Source organism: Salmo salar, unplaced genomic scaffold (assembly GCF_905237065.1).
Source record: "Salmo salar unplaced genomic scaffold, Ssal_v3.1, whole genome shotgun sequence".
Classification (NCBI taxonomy): Eukaryota; Metazoa; Chordata; class Actinopteri; order Salmoniformes; family Salmonidae; genus Salmo; species Salmo salar.
The window spans coordinates 50,001-69,501 of NW_025549203.1; the positions used below are offsets into that span (position 1 = coordinate 50,001).

General features: G+C 39.6%; 2 long non-coding RNA genes across 2 annotated transcripts; both read right to left on the minus strand.

The window, feature by feature from the left end:
- Positions 1-12,199: 12,199 nt before the first annotated feature.
- On the minus strand, positions 12,200-14,239 carry LOC123735937 (uncharacterized). The gene is made up of 3 exons (XR_006765829.1): positions 14,179-14,239; positions 13,361-13,477; positions 12,200-12,241 (listed from the first exon to the last, which is right to left on the minus strand). It is a non-coding gene; the product is annotated as an uncharacterized lncRNA (long non-coding RNA).
- Positions 14,240-14,344: 105 nt separating this feature from the next.
- LOC123735936 (uncharacterized) lies at positions 14,345-18,489 on the minus strand. The gene is made up of 3 exons (XR_006765828.1): positions 18,365-18,489; positions 16,352-16,456; positions 14,345-14,452 (listed from the first exon to the last, which is right to left on the minus strand). It is a non-coding gene; the product is annotated as an uncharacterized lncRNA (long non-coding RNA).
- Positions 18,490-19,501: the final 1,012 nt, after the last annotated feature.

Genomic DNA, 19,501 nt, shown 5'->3' on the forward strand with positions numbered 1-19,501 from the left:
CAAGCCTGTGACTGCCATGATTGAGAAAGATCATGAATAATAATGAGTGAGAGAGTTACAGAGAACCAATAACAGAGGCTACAACAAAACATGCTAACCTCTCACCATTACCAATAACAGAGGCTACAACAAAACATGCTAACCTCTCACCATTGCCAATAACAGAGGCTACAACAAAACATGCTAACCTCTCACCATTACCAATAACAGAGAATACAACAAAACATGCTAACCTCCCACCATTACCAATAACAGAGACTACAACAAAACATGCTAACCTCTCACCATTACCAATAACAGAGGCTACAACAACACATGCTAACCTCTCACCATTACCAATAACAGAGGCTACAACAAAACATGCTAACCTCTCACCATTACCAATAACAGAGGCTACAATAAAACATGCTAACCTCTCACCATTACCAATAACAGAGGATACAACAAAACATGCTACCCTCTCACCATTACCAATAACAGAGGATACAACAAAACATGCTAACCTCTCACCATTACCAATAACAGAGGCTACAACAAAACATGCTAACCTCTCACCATTACCAATAACAGAGGCCACAACAAAACATGCTAACCTCTCACCATTACCAATAACAGAGGCCACAACAAAACATGCTAACCTCTCACCATTACCAATAACAGAGGCCACAACAAAACATGCTAACCTCTCACCATTACCAATAACAGAGGCCACAACAAAACATGCTAACCTCTCACCATTACCAATAACAGAGGCTACAACAAAACATGCTAACCTCTCACTATTACCAATAACAGAGGCTACAATAAAACATGCTAACCTCTCACCATTACCAATAACAGAGGCCACAACAAAACATGCTAACCTCTCACCATTACCAATAACAGAGGCTACAACAAAACATGCTAACCTCTCACCATTACCAATAACAGAGGTTACAACAAAACATGCTAACCTCTCACCATTACCAATAACAGAGGTTACAACAAAACATGCTAAACTCTCACCATTACCAATAACAGAGGCCACAACAAAACATGCTAACCTCTCACCATTACCAATAACAGAGGTTACAACAAAACATGCTAAACTCTCACCATTACCAATAACAGAGACTACAACAAAACATGCTAACCTCTCACCATTACCAATAACAGAGGCTACAACAAAACATGCTAACCTCTCACCATTACCAATAACAGAGGATACAACAAAACATGCTAACCTCTCACCATTACCAATAACAGAGGATACAACAAAACATGCTAACCTCTCACCATTACCAATAACAGAGACTACAACAAAACATGCTAACCTCTCACCATTACCAATAACAGAGGCTACAACAAAACATGCTAACCTCTCACCATTACCAATACCAGAGGCTACAACAAAACATGCTAACCTCTCACCATTACCAATATGAGAGGCTACAACAAAACATGCTAACCTCTCACCATTACCAATAACAGAGGCTACAACAAAACATGCTAACCTCTCACCATTACCAATAACAGAGGATACAACAAAACATGCTAACCTCTCACCATTACCAATAACAGAGGCTACAACAAAACATGCTAACCTCTCACCATTACCAATAACAGAGGATACAACAAAACATGCTAACCTCTCACCATTACCAATAACAGAGGATACAACAAAACATGCTAACCTCTCACCATTACCAATTTTATTTATTTGTTTCACCTTTATTTAACCAGGTAGGCAAGTTGAGAACAAGTTCTCATTTACAATTGCGACCTGGCCAAGATAAAGCAAAGCAGTTCGACACATATAACAACACAGAGTAACACATGGAGTTAAACAAATGTAACCCTCTCACCAGGCTTGAATATGACTCTCACAACATTAACATATGTAGAGTATCTCAGCAGCATGGGACTTTAGGTGAGAAGGACATCTCCAATAAGAATTCCTATTGTAAACTATCTAGGGTTATGACAATAGGGTATTAACTTCAGATGAAATGATTATAGGTTTCTGTTATTGAATCAGGATAAACCATCCCGTGCATTAAATTAAAACAATTAATGACTCCACCAAGGCAACATACATAATGTTCCATATGTGTATTAAAACATTTTCAAACACAAATACATGTTCAGACACAACATCAAAAGAAATAAAAAAAATAATAAACCCCAATGAGTCGTGCACAACCAGTGTCCAAATTAAGCACCTCACATTGTGGTTACTCACGACTTGGTAGATATTCCCTCAGCGAAGTATGGCAGTTCCATGCAGGTTTCCTCACAAACTCCAAGGCAAGCACAGCGACACATGCAGACAGTACTCCTTAGTAACCGATATCCCCATGGCAACACGAAGTCGTTAAGCTTCCCAAGCAATTATCTCCCGGTGTCACACGATGCTAGGCTAACCTCTAGCTGGCTAATACCTCCACGACGAGACGGTAGCTTCAGTCTTTACTAAGTTTTAACAAAATTATAACAACTCTTTTATTAAATAAAATATGTATTTCCCTTCATGTCTTAGTAGCTATGGGTTTTGTTGTAGTTCTGTTGTCTTCTTTTATAATTTTTCTTCACCAACCGTCCTGAGGTAAAACGTCCATCCTTTCATCAACGTCTTTTTCCCTCCCGTTAACCAGGTCAACTCCCATTGGCCACAACTTAACAAGCGACCTTATTGCTCAAAACGGAAACTTCAAAGTAAAACAAACTATTCACTTATACATTAAATAAATATTTCTTCAAAAAGCATAATGCATTAACAACATTACAGTTTAGGAGCAATTCAATCATCTTTTAAATATAAAACCAATTAATTATAACAAATAAACTCAATACTTGGTTCAAACAAGAGTATTACACAAACATACAGTCAATAATGCAGTAGAAAATAAGTCTATATACAATGTGAGCAAATGAAGTGAAATAAGGGAGGTAAAGGCAAAAAAAAGGCCATGGTGGCAAAGTAAATACAATATAGCAAGTAAAACACTGGAATGGTAGATATCAGTGGAAGAAAGTGCAAAGTAGAAATAATGGGGTGCAAAGGAGCTAAATAAATAAATACAGTAGGGGAAGAGGTAGTTGGGCTAAATTATAGATGGGCTATGTACAGGTGCAGTAATCTGTGAGCTGCTCTGACAGCTGGTGCTTAAAGCTAGTGAGGGAGATAAGTGTTTTGAGTTTTAGAGATTTTTGTAGTTCGTTCCAGTCATTGGCAGCAGAGAACTGGAAGAAGAGGCGGCCGAAGGAGGAATTGGCTTTGGGGGTGACCAGGGAGATATACCTGCTGGAGCGCGTGCTACAGGTGGGTGCTGCTATGGTGACCAGTGAGCGGAGATAAGGGGGGACTTTACCTAGCAGGGTCTTGTAGATGACCTGGAGCCAGTGGGTTTAGCAACGAGTATGAAGCGAGGGCCAGACAACGAGAGCGTACAGGTCGCAGTGGTGGGTAGTACAGTGGGGGAAAAAAGTATTTGATCCCCTGCTGATTTTGTACGTTTGCCCACTGACAAAGAAATGATCAGTCTATAATTTTAATGGTAGGTTTATTTGAACAGTGAGAGACAGAATAACAGCAAAAAATCAAGAAAAACGCATGTCAAAAATGTTATACAATTATTTGCATTTTAATGAGGGAAATGAGTATTTGACCCCTCTGCAAAACATGACTTATTACTTGGTGGCAAAACCCTTTCTTGTAGTTGGCCACCAGGTTTGCACACATCTCGGGAGGGATTTTGTCCCACTCCTCTTTGCAGATCTTCTCCAAGTCATTAAGGTTTCGAGGCTGACGTTTGGCAACTCGAACCTTCAGCTCCCTCCACAGATTTTCTATGGGATTAAGGTCTGGAGACTGGCTAGGCCACTCCAGGACCTTAATGTGCTTCTTCTTGAGCCACTCCTTTGTTGCCTTGGCCGTGTGTTTTGGGTCATTGTCATGCTGGAATACCCATCCACAACCCATTTTCAATGCCCTGGCTGAGGGAAGGAGGTTCTCACCCAAGATTTGACGTTACATGGCCCCGTCTATTGTCCCTTTGATGCAGTGAAGTTGTCCTGTCCCCTTAGCAGAAAAACACCCCCAAAGCATAATGTTTCCACCTCCATGTTTGACGGTGGAGATGGTGTTCTTGGGGTCATAGGCAGCAATCCTCCTCCTCCAAACACTGCGAGTTGAGTTGATGTCAAAGAGCTCCATTTTGGTCTCATCTGACCACAACATTTTCACCAGTTGTCCTCTGAATCATTCAGATGTTCATTGGCAAACTTCAGACGGGCATGTATATGTGCTTTCTTGAGCAGGGGGACCTTGCGGGCGCTGCAGGATTTCCGTCCTAGTGTGTTACCAATTGTTTTCTTGGTGACTGTGGTCCCAGCTGCCTTAAGATCATTGACAAGATCCTCCCGTGGAGTTCTGGGCTGATTCCTCACCGTTCTCATGATCATTGCAACTCCACGAGGTGAGATCTTGCATGGAGCCCCAGGCCGAGGGATATTGAAAGTTCTTTTGTGTTTCTTCCATTTGCGAATAATCGCACCAAATGTTGTCACCTTCTCACCAAGCTGCTTGGCGATGGTCGTGTAGCCCATTCCAGCCTTGTGTAGGTCTACAATCTTGTCCCTGACATCCTTGGAGAGCTCTTTGGTCTTGGCCATGGTGGAGAGTTTGGAATCTGATTGATTGATTGCTTCTGTGGACAGGTGTCTTTTTAAGTTGCGGTTAGGAGCACTCCCTTTAAGAGTGTGCTCCTAATCTCAGCTCGTTACCTGTATAAAAGACACCTGGGAGCCAGAAATCTGTCGTGTCATTGGGGTACCATTAAACTGAAGACATGTTTATCAATTAACTCCCTGTAATTATTATCACACGATTAAACTGATTAATCGTTTAATTGTAATTAACTCGGAGATCGAGGCACCAAGGAGAATATTCAGATTACAAAGCTATAATTTTCCTAATATAACTTTCCTCTACTATAATATTATAGTATAGGCCGATTATCTTCTGGTTTAAATGGTGTATTTTACCTCGAGTCCAGTCTCATTCCAAACATCGTAAATTGTTGTATCTGCACGAACCCAGTCTTTACTAAAATCATCCATACATCAATTGTCTTAAAATCATTTATTTACTACACTAAGTAATTAACAGAAAACATACAAACAGTAATTATCGTCACAAAGGATTGGTATAGTAATGTGCCCTAATGGCTAACAGGCATGGCTGGTCTGTTAGACAATGGGTCATAAACGGTCAGCTGAGAATGTACACAGAGTTCATTAATATTAACAATTGACAATTGAAGGCTCACTCATTCGGGAACAATTGCAATCAATATATATTTACGCTCATGTGTCGTCGTCGGGATCCTTGTTCGAGCGTCGTTCTGTGGAGAGTTTTGTCTCTCTCTCTCTCGGTTAGAATGGATCTTTCAAAGCGACATTCATTAATGTTGTTATAGAATGGATGTTTCGTTGGTCTTCGCGTTCGATGATATAATTTACTTAGCTGCAGACTAATAATTAATATCAAAGACTTGTTCTTATTCTGTCGGTATCAATAGTCTAAAAGTTAACCACATGGTATGGTTCACTTTCAGTAAAGGAATTGGATGGTAAAACCTATTGGCCATGGAGTGGAGGCCTGGTCTGAAGAAATGTAAATCAGGGTGGGTTTTATAGTGACCCTTGAACAGGCTTGTGAAATGACGCCTGGTCTTGTCTGTGTCCCTTGGGGGGCGTGCCGATGGCTGAGTGAAGCTTGGTACAGAAATCCAATTCTATCACATTAACATCAGTACATAGCATCTCAATGTATTACAAATAGCTTTATCCTTATTAATACATTTTATACAACCATTATGATGCAAGTCTTAACCTGTTTAGGATAGGGGGCAGTATTGACACGGCTGGATAAAAAACATACCCGATTTAATCTGGTTACCACTCCTACCCAGTAACTAGAATATGCATATACTTATTACATATGGATAGAAAACACCCTAAATTTTCTAAAACTGTTTGAATGGTGTCTGTGAGTATAACAGAACTCAAATGGCAGGTCAAAACCTGAGAGATTCCTTTACAGGAAGTGGCCTGTCTGACCATTTCTTGAACTTCTTTTCCATCTCTATCATTTACTAAGGAATCTCTGCTCTAACGTGACACTTCCCACGTCGTCCATAGGCGCTCAGAGCCCGGGAAAAAACAGAATGTCGTCATTCCAGCCCCAGGCTGAAACACATTATCGCCTTTCTCAAGTGGCCGATCAAGGGACACTGGGCTTAGGCGCGTGACCCGACCGCCCCCGCCTTTGGGATTTTTTCCTCTGTTTGCCGAAAAGGAGATTCCCTGTCGGAATATTATCGCTTTTCTACGAGAAAAATGTCGTAAAAATTTATTTTAAACAGCGGTTGACATGCTTCAAGTACGGTAATGGAATATTTAGAATTTTATTGTCACGAATTGCGCCATGCGCGCGACACTTCTTTACTATTTCGGATAGTGTCTGGAACGCATACGAACAAAACGCCGCTATTCGGATATAACGATGGATTATTTTGGACCAAACCAACATTTGTTATTGAAGTAGCAGTCCTGGGTGTGCATTCTGACGAAGACAACAAAAGGTAATCAAACTTTTATAATAGTAAATATGATTATGGTGAGTGCTAAACTTGCCGGGTGTCTAAATAGCGAGCCCGTGATGCCTGGGCTATGTACTTAGAATATTGCAAAATGTGCTTTCACCAAAAGCTATTTTAAAATCGGACATATCGAGTGCATAGAGGAGGTCTGTATCTATAATTCTTAAAATAATTGTTATGCTTTTTGTGAACGTTTATCGTGAGTAATTTAGTAAAATGTTAGCGAATTCCCGGAAGTTTGCGGGGGTATGCTAGTTCTGAACGTCACATGCTAATGTAAAAAGCTAGTTTTTGATATAAATATGAACTTGATTGAACAAAACATGCATGTATTGTATAACATAATGTCCTAGGGTTGTCATCTGATGAAGATCATCAAAGGTGAGTGCTGCATTTAGCTGTCTTCTGGGTTTTGGTGACATTATATGCTGGCTTGAAAAATGGGTGTCTGATTATTTCTGGCTTGGTACTCTGCTGACATAATCTAATGTTTTGCTTTCGTTGTAAAGCCTTTTTGAAATCGGACAGTGTGGTTAGATTAACGAGAGTCTTGTCTTTAAATAGCTGTAAAATAGTCATATGTTTGAGAAATTGAAGTAATAGGATTTTTAAGGTTTTGAAAATCGCGCCACAGGCTGCCAGTGGCTGTTACGTAGGTGGGACGAATTCGTCCCGCCTAGCCCAGAGAGGTTAAGCTGAGGCTATTATATAAACAGTTTTATGGTAATATGGCTATATTGTCTCTTCTGAGTATCACAAAATTGTACCAAGCGGACCAGTTCGTAGCTGGATTCTTCACCAATCTTCCATACCTTCTCCAGAACACAAATGTCGCTTGGCTCCCCAATTCTGTGAGTTGGAAGAATTTCCTGTGTCTCTCTATGGGCCATGTGGCCAGAGACTCCTCTTAGAGTTTTTACAACCCTTTCACACAGGGCCTGGGTGGTTGGGAAGGTAGGTTGGGGGATGGTACAAAGGGGAGGGGGTCAACTGTCCTTCCTGTACCCAAAGAGGCCAACGTCATGACAAATCTTTCTGATTGAGACAAAACGGATGGCACTGTGATAGACTGCATCTAATTGATTGAGTAGGGTATTGGAGGCTATTTTGTAAATGACATCGCCGAAGTCGAGGATCGGTAGGATGGTCAGTTTTATAAGGGTATGTTTGCAGCATGAGTGAAGGATGCTATGTTGCGAAATAGGAAGCCAATTCTAGATTTAATTTTGGATTGGAGATGTTTAATATAAGTCTGGAAGGAGAGTTTACAGTCTAACCAGACACCTAGGTATTTGTAGTTGTCCACATATTCTAAGTCAGAACCGTCCAGAGTAGTGATGCTGGACAGGCGGGCAGGTGCAGGCAGCGATCGGTTGAAGAGCATGCATTTAGTTTTACTTGTATTTAAGAGCAGTTGGAGGCCACGGAAGGAGAGCTGTATGGCATTGAAGCTCGTCTAGAGGTTAGTTAACACAGTGTCCAAAGAAGGGCCAGAAGTATACAGAATAACACCAATAACAGAGGGGGTCTGATCTTTGTGCCTCTGTAAATTTCTCATTCATCATCATTAACGATTCATTCATGATTATTCATAATCATGGTAGCATCCACATTAATGTAGAAGTGTTCAGAAACATCTTCTATTCTTACTGACAATACAAGTGAAGTGACTCCAAAATGACAGGACATTATTCACCATTCAGTTTCTATTAGGAAAACATCATCCAAAACACAACCAAGACAAACTGCAAATGAATTCAACAGGTTTGTAGAATCACAATTGATGTAATCACTGCAGGCATGGATCATGGGACTAAATACTAAACTTATGAAAACTTTAATACAATATAAGTGAATTTGTCCGAATATGTACAACTTTTTCAAATGGGAGAACTAAATACATAAAGTGCTTTCCTTTCTTAACAGTAACACAGCTATGTATGAAAATACCCTAAAATAAAAGGTGACATTCTGTACTGTCACCTAATATGAAACATTCTATCTCAAATCCAAAATGCTGGATCATAGCACCACATTTAAAACTGTAAGCTTCACTGTCCAAACACATATGGTGTGGACTATGTGTGCCTGGTAAACACATGTGGATCTGGTGAACAGTTATCACTTGTTGACCAACTACAGGAATACTGACCTCAGCGTCTCCAGTTTACAGTGTGGATCCTCCAGTCCAGCAGAGAGCAGCTTCACTCCTGAATCCTTCAGGTCATTGTTACTCAGGTCCAGCTCTCTCAGGTGTGAGGGGTTTGACTTCAGAGCTGAGACCAGAGAAGCACAGCCTTTCTTTGTGACTCCACAGCCTGACAGCCTGCAAAGAGATCATCATGATTTCACAAACACACTGGTAATTTAACACCAGTAGTGTAGAAGGACAAGGGTAGATGCATTTGGTTCATATTCCCAAACAACACATAGATTCATCTTCCATCAATGCATTTATTCAATATGTTTTTCAATATACATATTATAATACATATTTTCTCCAAACATAATATTTCTTCCTGATGAATACTTCTTATATGTCATTTTATTTACTCACAGAGCAGCTCTGGAGGCTTTGACCACTGGCAGCAGCCTCAGAAGACCTTCCTCTGATCTAGAGAATTTCTTCAGGTCAAACACATCCAGCTCCTTTTCTGAAGTCAGCAATACAAAGGCCAGAGCTGACCACTGTGCAGGTGACAGGTTGGGTTCTGAGAGACTTCCTGATCTCAGGTAGCTTTGGATCTCCTCCACTAGAGAATGGTCATTCAGTTCATTCAGACAGTGGAACAGATTGATGCACCTCTCTGGAGATGGATTCTCCCTGATCTTCTCCTTGATGTACTTGACTGTTTCTTTATGGCTCTGTGAACTGCTCCTTGTCTTTGTCAGTAGACCTCGTAAGTGCTTCTGATTGGATTCCAGTGAGAGGCCCAGAAGGAAGCGGAGGAATAGGTCCAGGTTTCCTGTCTCACTTTGTAAGGCTTTATCTACAGCACTCTTGTAGAAAGTAACTTCAGTAACTTCAGGCTTGTCTCTGAACAGCGAGAAAAAGTATCTGAACATTGATTGAGGTTCATCCGTTAGATTCTCATTGTTGTTCATGAATGAGAGGAACACATATACAGCAGCCAGAAACTCCTGAATACTCAGATGAACAAAGCAGTACACCTTGTCCTGGTACAGCCCACATTCCTCTTTAAAGAGCTGTGTGCACAATCCTGAGTACACTGAGGCTTCATTGACATCAATGCCAGCCTCTTTCAGGTCTTTTTCATAGAAAATCAGATTGCCATTCACTAGCTGTTGAAAAGCCAGTTTTCCCAGTGACAGAATGCTCTCTTTATTCCAGTGTGGACCTGTCTCTTCTTTCCCAAGATACTTTTCATTCTTCTGTTTGGTATGAAACACCACAAGGTGTGTGTACATCTCAGTCAGAGTCTTGGGCATCTCTTCTCTCTTATGTTCCAGCATGTGTTCGAGGACTGTTGCAGAAATCCAACAGAAGACTGGAATGTGGCACGTGATGTGGAGGCTCCTTGATGTCTTTATGTGTGAGATGATTCTGCTGGCCAGGTCCTCATCACTGAATCTCTTCCTGAAGTACTCCTCCTTCTGTGGGTCATTGAACCCTCGTACCTCTGTCACCTGGTCAACACACCCTGAAGGGATCTTATTGGCTGCTGCAGGTCGGGTCGTTATCCAGAGGAGAGCAGAGGGAAGCAGATTTCCCTTGATGAGATTTGTCAGCAGAACATCCACTGAGGTTGACTCTGTGACGTCCCAACAGATCTTGTTCTTCTGGAAGTCTAGGGGCAGTCGGCACTCATCCAGACCATCAAAGATGAACAGAACTTTGTACTTGTCGAAGTTGGAGATTGTTGATTGTTTGGTTTCCATTGAGAAGTGATTAAGAAGTTCAATGAAAGTGTGTTTGTCCCCTTTCATCAAATTCAGCTCCCGAAAAGGGAATGAAAACACAAATTGGACATCCTGATTTGCTTTTCCTTCAGCCCAGTCCAGAATGAACTTCTGCACAGAGACTGTTTTTCCAATGCCAGCGACTCCCTTTGTCAGCACAGTTCTGATAAGTTTGTCTTGTCCAGTTAAGGGTTTGAAGATGTCGTTACATTTGATTGCAGACTCTGGTCTTGCTTGTTTCCTGGTTGTTGTCTCAATCTGTCTCAGCTCATGTTCATTATTGACCTCTCCTGTTCCTCCCTCTGTGATGTAGAGCTCTGTGTAGATCTTATTGAGAAGTGTTGGGTTTCCTTGTTTAGCGATCCCCTCAAATACACATTGAAACTTCTTCTTTAGATTAGATTTGAGTTCACGTTGGCAAATCACAGCAAGCTCATCTGAATCTAGAAATAACACAGAGGATATTAATATTACATCTGTTTTAATGCCTACAGTATTGTAGGACAGTTATAACATTTTAAATTATAATAATTTATTCTCTTAACTGAATGTATAAATGTGTAAATGTTTTCATAATGCATTACAGACTGGTGTGACTGATTATATTATTATTGGTATTATTGATGGTATTATTAATGTTGTCTCTCTCTGTCTCTCTAAATTAATCACCACAACACATCCCTTCTGCTACTTGATGAGGCCACTAGGTGTTGTGTTAAGGCTGCTACAATATCATTGAGTTACACAGCTACTTTAGCTGTACTTTAGCTACAGCTTTTAAATGTTATAAAACAGCATTTAAATTGAGGCAGAAAGGTCTTACATTTCTCCAGTGTGTCAGCAAGCTCCTTCTGGTTCATTTTCCTCAGGACGTGCAGTGTGATCTTCAGAGCCCCCTCTCTGGCACTGCTCTCCTGCTTCTCATCTTCAGCATCCACCACTTCCTTATCCTGCTTCTGACTCTCAAAGCCTTCTGGGAGTTCTGGACTAAGAATCCTCTTGAACATCTTCAGCTCGTTCTTCACAAATGTCATAATATTCTCTTCAAGCAACTGAAATAAATCAAGTAAATAAGTTAAGCAAGAGAAGAAATGCTTTCTCATTAACACATTAATGAATGATTGACAGATCAACTTTACTTGAGGTAAACAAAAACAAATGTACATAACAGGACCACATACACTGAATATAGAGTCCAGGTCTGTTTGATGACTCTGGGAAGACTGACCACTGAGAATCTCTGACTCTGATCTCTCCTGTTGGTTTCTGTGGACAAAACATGAGATTACATCTCCTCATCCAGGGAGTACACACACACACACACACACACACACACACACACACACACACACACACACACACACACACACACACACACACACACACACACGGAGGGAACGTTGTGTTTGTTTAATATTGTTTTAGGACTATGAAAATGGACTAAAGGATTAGCCTATGGATTATGAAAACAACCAAAAGAAATGTGAAAATGGGAGAGGAGAAATGACTAGAGACGGTGTTGTTTAACTCACTGACCATGACCCATGAGTTCTTCTTACCTTTGTTCAGTAGAAAAGTCTCCCTCTCTAAACATTATAGGACGATTCATAGACCAGTCACTCTTCATGGACACACAGCTGGGTACAGAGGAGGTTGGTCTCTCCTGCTTGATTGGTCTTCAACACAACAGAGACAAACATTACATCTTTCATTTACTCTGATCTCAGATGGGAAACATAAGAAGAGTTCCAACATGCAACATATCATTTTACAGAAATGTTCGGAAATTTTCCTTTTATGGTTTAAAGAAATTATGGAAGAGATTGGTGTGTTTTTTCACTATCTAATCATGGCATGGCGTTGTTCAGTGACAGACATGTATTTGTTTAAAATCTATCACTTGATGGTTTCATTTCAGAGAGAGAAATAATGTTTTTTTGCTAAATGCTATATATCTGCCTCACTCTCAGAGAAATCAGTAGTACTGCCAGGTTTAACACAGTAATAATATATATCTGCCTCACAGAGAAATCAGTAGTACTGCTAGGTTTAATACAGTAATAATATATATCTGCCTCTCAGAGAAATCAGTAGTACTGCTAGGTTTAACACAGTAATAATATATATCTGCCTCACTCTCAGAGAAATCAGTAGTACTGCTAGGTTTAACACAGTAATAGTATATTTCTGTCTCACTCTCAGAGATCAGGCTATACGGAGTACCAGTACTGAGTCAATGTGCAGGGGTACCAGGTAGTTGAGGTAATAATGATACTATAAGGAGTACCAGTACTGAGTCAATGTGCAGGGGTACCAGGTAGTTGAGGTAATAATGATACTATAAGGAGTACCAGTACTGAGTCAATATGCAGGGGTACCAGGTAGTTGAGGTAATAATGAGACTATAAGGAGTACCAGTACTGAGTCAATGTGCAGGGGTACCAGGTAATTGAGGTAATATGTACATGTAAGTAGGGGTAAAAGTGACTAGGCAATCAGGATAGAGATTACATGTCCTCATCCAGGGAGAGCACACACACACACACACACACACACACACACACACACACACACACACACACACACACACACACACACACACACACACACACACACACACACACACACAATGGACACACACACACACACACACACACAGGGAGGGAATGTTGTGTTTGTTTAATATTGTTTAAGGACTATGAAAATGGAAAAAAGAAATGTGAAAATGGGAGAGGAGAAATGACTAGAGACAGTGTTGTTTAACTCACTGACCATGACCCATGAGTTCTTCTTACCTTTGTTCAGTAGAAAAGTCTCCCTCTCTAAAGTATATAGGTTCACCCATAGACTTGTCACTCTTCATGGACACACAGCTGGGTACAGGGGAGGCTGGTCTCTCCTGCTTGATTGGTCTTCAACACAACAGAGACAAACATTACATCTCTCATCTACTCTGATCTCAGATGGGAAACATAAGAAGAGTTCCAAAACGCAACATATCACTTTACAGAAATGAGCTTTTATTGTTTAAAGAAATTATGTATTAATTATTACATCTCTCACAGACAAGGATTTGTTTAAAATCTATCACTTGATGGTTTCATTTCAGAGAGACAAAAATCATGTTTTTTTATGCAAAATGCTATATATCTCCCTCACTCTCAAATGTGACCGACCGGCTCAATTTGGTAATTAACTAAATAACTACATATATAGTGATTTTGGTTTATGTCAGTTTAATTGTTTGTTATGGTATAAGTTGTTATTTTATGATTGTAAGTGATAAAATTAACTAGTAATTCTCAGTAATTACTACTTTAGTAAGGAATAACACATTTTTTCAGCACTACTGCAGTTGCTAAATAATTCCAATAGATGGGAACATAAGACCACAATGACATTTCAGAATATTAGTTTAGTTTTCTCCCTGGATACACCACCACTCCCCACGCTTCCTGCAGAACCCCTGCAGTACCTCCACAGACCCCGGATTGAGAACCCTGATTTAGCAGATGCTCTTATCCGAGAGATTTACAGTAAGTGCATTCACCTTAAGATAGCTATTTATTTAGGAAATAAACTAAATCAAGTATTCATAAAATTGTCATCTTACCTCTTAGCTTTGGTGTCATGTCCCCCAGAGAGATGCATTTTGGAGGCAGGGCCCCCTCCTCTCTCTCCCCAGAGAGACTCATTTTAGAGGCAGGACCCCCCTCCTCTCTCTCCCCAGAGAGACTCATTTTAGAGGCAGGGCCCCCTCCTCTCTCTCCCCAGAGAGACTCATTTTAGAGGCGGGGCCCCCCTCCTCTCTCTCCCCAGAGAGTCTCATTTTAGAGGCAGGTCCCTCCTCTCTCTCCCCAGAGAGACTCATTTTAGAGCACTGACCCCTAAACAGAGATCCAACATGTTGGTTGTGGTTAACACAGTGACAACTAAACAGAGATCCAGCATGTTGGTTGTGGTTAACACAGTGACAACTAAACAGAGATCCAACATGTTGGTTGTGGTCAACACAGTGACAACTAAACAGAGATCCAACATGTTGGTTGTGGTTAACACAGTGACAACTAAACAGAGATCTAGCATGTTGGTTGTGGTTAACACAGTGACAACTAAACAGAGATCCAGCATGTTGGTTGTGGTTAACACAGTGACAACTAAACAGAGATCCAGGATGTTGGTTGTGGTTAACACAGTGACAACTAAACAGAGATCCAGCATGTTGGTTGTGGTTAACACAGTCATTCTTTAATGTCAATTGTTGTAATTTATAAATTATCTCTTATCTCTTATGAAACATTTACTAACAGACATAGAAACAGTCAGGTGATTTAAAGCATCACATGAACATGTAGTTGTGACATTTCATCTCCATGGTAACTGTCAATAATAATAATAATAAGTCACTGTTTGTTAAGGTAGTTCTAGACAGAACAACAACAACAACAACAATAATAATAATAATAATAATAATAATAATAAGTCTCTGTTTGTTAAGGTAGTTATAGACAGAACAGCAACAACAATAATAATAATAATAATAATAAGTCACTGTTTGTTAAGGTAGTTATAGACAGTACAGCAACAACAACAATAATAATAATAATAATAATAATAAGTCACTGTTTGTTAAGGTAGTTATAGACAGTACAGCAACAATAATAATAATAATAATAATAATAATAATAATAATAATAAGTCACTGTTTGTTAAGGTAGTTATAGACAGTACAGCAACACAAGGCCATGTCTCACACGTATTTGTATTCACTAACAGTAGGCTATTTATTGTCTTTTTCTAAATGTATCTGAGAATGTAGACAGAAGGGCTAAAACGGACATGATTGATCCGAGGAGGAAATTGTTGATCCATTCTGGAAGTTTTTTTTTGTTGCATCAAATGAGAGATGTTATATTATGTAAAGTAGACTAGGTTATAATGTATAATAGCAGTTTGTTAGTGATATGCAGATCAAGGTCTATACCTCGGCTATAACCTACATATCATAGATGACCAGTCTAAACCTGTTCAGATCAACATAATGTTATAGTCCTACCAGTAGCAGGACAGAGAATGTACTGTATATAGCCTACATATCATAGATGACCAGTCTAAACCTGTTCAGATCAACATAATGTTATAGTCCTACCAGTAGCAGGACAGAGAGTGTACTGTATATAACCTACATATCATAGATGACCAGTCTAAACCTGTTCAGATCAACATAATGTTATAGTCCTACCAGTAGCAGGACAGAGAATGTACTGTATATAACCTACATATCATAGATGACCAGTCTAAACCTGTTCAGATCAACATAATGTTATAGTCCTACCAGTAGCAGGACAGAGAATGTACTGTATATAACCTACATATCATAGATGACCAGTCTAAACCTGTTCAGATCAACATAATGTTATAGTCCTACCAGTAGCAGGACAGAGAATGTACTGTATATAACCTACATATCATAGATGACCAGTCTAAACCTGTTCAGATCAACATAATGTTATAGTCCTACCAGTTGCAGGACAGAGAATGTACTGTATATAACCTACATATCATAGATGACCAGTCTAAACCTGTTCAGATCAGTTCACAGAGACCATCAGGTTTGTCGGCATGATAAGTGATCATAGCCTTATAATAGTTTGTAGGTAGTCTAGACCAACAGTACGAGAGTCTGCCCGTCTTTCCTACATACCAACACATTTATTCAATGTTACTGAGAAATATGTGCCACAGTTTCAACAGCCATTTTGTAACTGCGTAGACTACACACTTACTTTCACGTTCATATGAGGAAATCACAAAACTTCTGACAGTCACTGGTGCAGCCGCCTGTTTTCTTGCAGATGAAGTAGCTTTCACAGGCAGCTCATTCAACCAGCCTAAACAACAGTAAATACAAGATGTCAAATGGTCAAAAGTGAATCTCAATAGAGCCATATACATTAGAGAGAGGTATATTGCTGCAGATGTTGGATCTTAATTTGAGCCAGTTTGCTACACCTGGAAAATAATCCTGCAGAAACAGGACATTTGAATTATTGTGTGGATTATAATTAATGAACAGTTTTAAAATGGAAATGTGGAATTTATCATCTTCAGAAACCTTTTCTAAAGTTTAATTACACTCAAATACACTACAAGTTTAGTTTTTCTGCAACAGGGTGATCAAATTAAGATCCTACATCTGTACAGAGTTTATGTCTTTATCTGAAAAGGGCAGTTTGAGTTATTAGCAATAACATTGCAACTGTCAGCTGATGTAAACCTCTGTGATTGGATGTTATAGACCCCCATACATATCCCCATGTACAATTATGTGTACAGATGTAGGATCTTAATTTGATCACCCCCCACTGCAGAATAACTTTCCAGCAATGCAGGAAATGTAAAACTTGTAGTGAATTTTAGGTTTAAAAAGGCTTCTGAAGTTTGTAATTTCCACTTAGAAATTTCAGACTTGAGTTTTCTGTCTCAGTAGTAGTAGACTGTTAGGAGTGTTTTACTGTCATTCACTATACTAACATTACACCAACCTGTCTCAGTAGTAGTAGACTGTTAGGAGTGTTTTACTGTCATTCACTGTACTAACATTACATTTAATTTATCTACACACTTTACAATAATCCCTGGCAGGATTCTCACCTTGAAACTTCATTGCGATTTTTTCTGTTCTGTTCTGAATATTCTGATGGGTGAGGCCTGAGCTGGAATGTGAAGCTAACTGAAGCTGGCTAGCTTTAGAAAACCAGTATATCAAGCCTGTATCATAGTATACCCCTCAGGCTACGTTCAGGTTTCAGCAAGAGGCAGGTATCAACATGTCGAGTTGTAGGCAACAACCTGGGTTGTATTCATTAGTTTACTCCACAGCCAACAGTTTTAAGATGTTAAATAAAACATAAACCGTTTACTCTAAACGCTGTACAACGTGACCTAAACGGTTTCTGTTGCGAAAAGTTTTGCTACGGTGGGCACTAATGAATACACACAACCTGTTTTTAGGAAGTGTAAGTTGTTGTTAGTCTCTCGAACAATATTTATTAGTCTCTCTTTCACACAACATACCTTCCTGAGTGAAAAGAGTTAACTGTAGATTATAAAGAGAACATGTTTGTTTGTTGCTTGTTGTGTTTTAAGCCTGTTTTGAGAAGACAAGTCTATAGACCTATGATAAAGTACACTCTTAGAATAAAGGGTTCCAAACGGGTCCTCCGTCTGTCCCCATAGGAGATTATTTGGGGTTCCAGGTAGAACCCTTCTGGCTTCCATGTAGAACCCTCTGTGGAAAGGGTTCTTCACGGAACCCAAGACTATTATAACACTGTCCCCCAAAAATATCATCAACTATATGAATACACATAACAATATCATCAACTTAATAACAATATCATTAACTATATTAATACACATAACAATATCATCAACTATATGAATACACACAACAATATCATCAACTATATTAATACACATAACAATATCACCAACTATATTAATACACATAATAATACCATCAACTATATTAATACACATAACAATATCATCAACTATATGAATACACATAACAATATCATCAACTATATTAATACACATAACAATATCATCAACTATATTAATACACACAACAATATCATCAACTATATGAATACACATAACAATATCATCAACTATATTAATACACACAACAATATCATCAACTATATTAATACACAAAACAATATCATCATCTATATGAATACACACAACAATATCATCAACTATATTAATACACATGACAATCGTCGTCTTACCTTTTATCTCTCAATAGAAACAGAGTCTGAATGATCATTTGGTCGTAGAAAGTTACTTTCGTTTGCTCTGCTCATTTACATATCAGGTTCTACCTGTTCTCTCTCCGAGTCCCTCTCTCTTTACAGCTCTTACAATGTGCCTTGACAAACATTCTACAACTGTCTAGAAGTCTATTGGAGGGATGTGAAACCATTCTTCCACAAGAAATTACATAATTTGGTGTTTTATTGATGGTAAGTTTTCAATTGTGTTGAGACTCTGACCTGTCCAATGAGCCACATTGATTAAAGAATCCTACAGTACTTAAACACCCTCTCACTCACACACACACACACACACACACACACACACACACACACACACACACACACACACACACACACACACACACACACACACACATACAGACTCACAAACAGTGCAGTAATTAGAACCCCTATAGCAGCTATAAGTACTACAGTCTTCTCAACACTCCCCTTCTTTGCCTCTCTCCATCACTTTCTCTGTGTCATCTGTTGCTGTCTCTGTGTCTTGTCTGGTGTCTCTCTCCATCATATCCTATTCTTCTGTTGCTGTCTCTGTGTCTTGTCTGGTGTCTCTCTCCATCATATCCTATTCTTCTGTTGCTGTCTCTGTGTCTTGTCTGGTGTCTCTCTCCATCACCAGAATAATTGGTGAGGGTTAGGCCTACTACAATACAACATTCAAAACATGAAAACACAACTACATAACTAGCCTGTCCAACCTCTCTTTCGTATCGTCTGAGATCGCTAAAGACTGAAAGCTGCCGCAGTCATCCCCCCCTCTTCAAAGGGGTGACACTCTAGACCCAAACTGTTACAGACCTATATCTATCCGACCTTGCCTTTCTAAAGTCTTCGAAAGACAAGTTAATAAACAGATCACCGACCATCTAGAATCCCACCGTACCTCCTCCGCTATGCAATCTGGTTTCAGAGCTGATCATGGGTGCACCTCAGCAACGCTCAAGGTCCTCAACGATATCATAACCACCATTGATAAAAGACAATACTGTGCAGCCGTCTTCATCGACCTGGCCAAGGCTTTCGACTCTGTCAATCACCATATTCTTATCAGCAGACTCAACAGCCTTGGTTTCTCAAATGATTTCCTCG